Raw genomic sequence first — 4,479 nt, forward strand, 5'->3', positions numbered from 1 at the left:
CCCAGATGTTTACAGCCTGAGACTGCTCTGCTTTGGAGACTAGCTAATCGCCTGCCTCCCCCGTGTAGTATATAATAAATACATTGACACTTCATGTTGAGGTTGTAGCAGTTAGAGAACATCACCTGTGCCCAGCTTCACTCGGAGCCTGTCCTTTTTTAATCCAGGACTCAAACAGAATTGATGGGTCAGATCCCCTTCAACTATTTGGTATTATTTTTCTGTCCCTTTGCTAGTGCCTCCTTTGGTGCTGGCATGGCCTCTGGCAAATTCTGGTAAAGTATTAGATTTGCTTGGTCTTGCAGCCCGTAGCATTAATGACTAAGCCTGTTATTTCCTTTCCTGAATGGACACATTTCTTAGTGTGTTTCTGCTCGGATGGAAGGGTATCCTGGGACATGGAAGGCCGGGAACCACACAGCTCTGAGGTGGGACAATGTCCCAGTGGAAAGGCATCCTGAGACACTGGGGGCCAGGAACTGCACAGCTATGGGAGGAAGCATCCTCAGCAGGGCTGTTGAAATTCAGAGGGGAGGGTACCCCCAGCTGAGCCTTAGCCTTGCCCCTCTTCACTTTGCTTCTTCTCTTCATTGTTTCTTTTGTTTTGGTTCCTCCCAATGAGAGTCACACCACGCAGAAAATCTCATGAGATTTTTGGAGGGTTCAGGGTATGGAGGAACAAAATCCAGTGATGGTTGCTCTTCTGCTCCCAGGAGCAGACAGTGGAGAATTGGACAAAGGGGCACTACTTATATAGGATTTCTGAGGGGGCGGAGCTTCTCAGCTTGAACAGCAAACCCACCAATCCCTGAGTTGCCTAAACTCAGGACTTGAAATCTCACCAATCCTCACTCTGGAAATCTCTTCCCTGGACTGGTAGGTTTTTTTTTTTTTTTTGTGGGAAGCTGAGGGATTGGTGGCTCTTTTTACCCCCTTTTTTCCTTTCATCAGGCCCATGAGTTAGGTTGGGAAGTCCTTCTCAGCTGCAGCAGGCTTTTGCGGAGGACCATCCCCTGGGGCTACTGGGAGAGGCTGGAGGGGAGGTGCTGCCTCTGTGGACAGCTCTTATGGGACAGCTCCTGTGATGGCTAAGGGATGAGGAGCTTTTGTGACACCGCCATTTTAACCAGAGCCACCATTTTTGGACAGCTCCTGTGGGACATTTTACTGCAGTGGAGGATGTAGGCTGGGGCTGGAAGGACTGGGCTTTTGGTGCACAGCAGCTTTTGTGACGCAGAGCTCAAGGACTACAGAAAGACCATTGCTAGAACATAAAAAGGATTAGAAATTTTGTGGATGAAGTTGATAGGGATACAGAAATAGTTAACTTTAAAAGCCTTATCAAAACGTATTTAGGCAAAGAGAAGACAAAAGGGTAAATGTGCCACTGCATCTGTCTACACAGAAATAGAATAAAGGACAGGGAATTGTTTTAGAACTCTGTCCCCAATCATTTAGTTCCATCTGACTTTCCAGCTGGTCAAATTTGCCTCCAAGGCACTGTTTCCAAAATCTTATTGACCCTGCCTCTTTGGGAACAGGTTCTATAGGTAAATTCCTCTCTAGCACTTGAAATGTGGGGAAATGCTTAATACTCAGCATTAGAAAAAGACATAAAGACACATTGAAAAGTTGGTCTAAGGATTAGATAATGTGATGCCTAAATTAGATGATGTATCTAAAGGTTTTATCCAACTGACATCCATTCGAATAGAAGATCAAAGGGGGTAGGGTGAATGGTAGTTTTAGCTTGGCTTGGCACTCAAAGCCAACAGCTTTGGTGTCCAAATTAAAAATGACACTTATTGGGGCTGGAGAGATGGCGTAGTGCTTAAAAGCACTGGCTACTTTTTTAGAGGACCTGGGCTCAGTTACTACCCCCATATGACAACTCATAACCATCTGTAACTTCAGTTTCAGGGGATTGGACACCCTTTTCTGAACTGATGGTTCCTGTATACACATGGTGAACATAAACTCTGGCACACACATACATGTAAAATATTTTTCAAAAGCCCTCAGCATCACCATTATGAAGTTTGAAAATTGGTGAAAAGGATCGATACCTAGAGCAGTTTGGTAAATCTGGGGCGATTATGGACGTCATTTTAAAAAAAAAAATCCTTTTTTTTTTAGAAAAGATTTCTCATATATATGTATAGATATAGGCTTCTAAGGAATAATAAAATATTTTAAGATTAAATACAAACTCCAGTTATTGGTCTGTTTTGTGTATTCTGGCAATGGAATTGGGGGTCCTGCACATGCTAGTAATTCTGTTATTTAGAATATTAAAACTATGAAGGCCGGGTTTGGGTTTCATTCATGCCCTTGAATACAATTAACCTTAGAACTTGCAGCTAGATTACTATCAGCCTATTACAAATGTTAAGTGCTGTCAAGCTTTATATTAAGTACTCCAGTGAGGTAAGCGAATCAGGGTTCCCACATTCTAAGTGACACGGGTTAAGTTAGAGACATTGGCTAATTTTTCCAGGGCCACAGGACATGGCAGAGTATTTCCATTCATATCTTGATTTCTTAAGTTCTTCCTTGTACTCTTAATCCTGCTTCTTTATGACCTCATTTGATTTTTAGTATTTCTCCAAGTCCTAGGTTAGTTTGATTGTTCAGGATGATTTCTTAAAGACAAAAAAATTTTTTTTGACCAGCTGGATGATGAGATTTTTAAAAGGACAAATCTATATATATGAATTAACACATAAATAAATGTGTCAATCTGGGCAAATTTGGTGGTTCTGGGAAATGAATCCAGGGCTTTGTTTAGGCAAGTACTATACCATTCATTGAACATCTCAATTGTTTATTTTACATGTACTATTGGACTCAGTTATGGTTTAAAAGATTCCAGCCACCTTTTTAGTATGCCAGCCAGATAGATTACTGGCATCCAAATAACTGCCCTTTAAAGTTAGTTGCTTTGAGCTGACATAGGTCTTTGAAGAATGTTGTCATTCGCTTAGAAGACTGATTTTCTATTGCTTTGGGAACACTTTTATGGAGTTCCAATAGAGCAACCCTATTCAGCTGGTTCACTTGTTGCTTTTCGGGTCAGTCCTGCTGTTTGCAAGAACTACCTTTATCTCAACGGGCATTTACCACTTAAGCATGTGAAGAACATTCTAAAGGAAGTGCAAACAAACCATTTCCAAATAATCGGTGCAGCAGTTTGGGCTAAGTTTGGCCTTTGAGGGGAGGACTTGAAGATCGTGTCTCATTTGAAATACCAAGATGAACAGTCCCTAATGCAAGCAGGCTTTTCAGTAGGAGCTGTGTAAATAGATGGCACTGGCAAACCCTGAACAGATGTATGCATAATTATTTCCATCCAAATAGATAACTGGGAGCTCACATACTTGAGTGGAACAGTGAAGGATCTGGGGGTGAACAAGGGCTCATTTGAATTTGCAGTTCCCTCAGATAATAGGAGGAAACCATGTTGCTTTCATCTATATCCAAAGCTTTGTTTTTGTAAGAGTATGACCTAGTCTCTGAAATAATGCTGAACTTCTTACTGGATAGCCCATGACTGTGGCACATCTATAGTAGGTGGTGACTATATTGCTCGGTGCAGTTTTGGTGGGTATGATGCAAATGGCACAATTTAAAAGCTGACCTGTGGTTATGCAGACATACCTTTTCTGCTGACCCACATAAAATCAGAATAAGCCTCATTAAAAAATGTGTGTAGGTGAGGAGTTCTGAAGAATGCCTTGTGATACAGGTCCATAATCAAAGCTACTTAGAGGCTGAAGCAGAATCACAAATCCAAGGCCAGCCTAGGGAACAGCCTCAACATTAAAATAAGTCCCAGGAATCAAGCTGAACACTAGGGTGTTTGCCTAGCATGAACTGAGGCCCTGGGCTCAACACCCAATTTCTAACAAATTGAATCACCAAACAATAAAAAACCCTAGAAAGTTGTGACACAAAGGGTGGACTTCACCAAGACTACTGAGGAACTGACTCTGAATATCAATAGAGTTCTGCAGGTGCCATGGAAAATTAAACTTCAACAAAACACTGCCAGCTTAAGATGTATAAAAGAAAAATTCTCCCCACCTATCACTGTGTGATGATGTGCTTGAAAGGAGTCACCTCAATGAAGGACTTACACATTTCAGAGACAGGATGGAAGATGGCCACTACACAAGCACACATGCACACCCATTCTGTCCAGGGCAGAAAACAGCAAAGACACATCTACTTCAAATGTTACTGATTTCCCAGATTCTTGGAATATACTTTCATCTTTTTATATAAAAGATTAAGCCATCAACCAGAGACAGAAACTGAGGCCAAATAACAAAACCCATCTGTCCACATGCAGCCAAGGCCATCAGAATCAAGACTGCAGTGAATCCTCCTTGAGTCTAAAAATTGCCCATGGCCAGTTTAAAGCACCAGAACCTTAATCAGTTTCCACCTTTTAAAACCCCAAGGATGAAAAAGCACAAA

Source organism: Mus pahari, chromosome X (genome assembly GCF_900095145.1).
Source record: "Mus pahari chromosome X, PAHARI_EIJ_v1.1, whole genome shotgun sequence".
Lineage (NCBI taxonomy): Eukaryota > Metazoa > Chordata > Mammalia > Rodentia > Muridae > Mus > Mus pahari.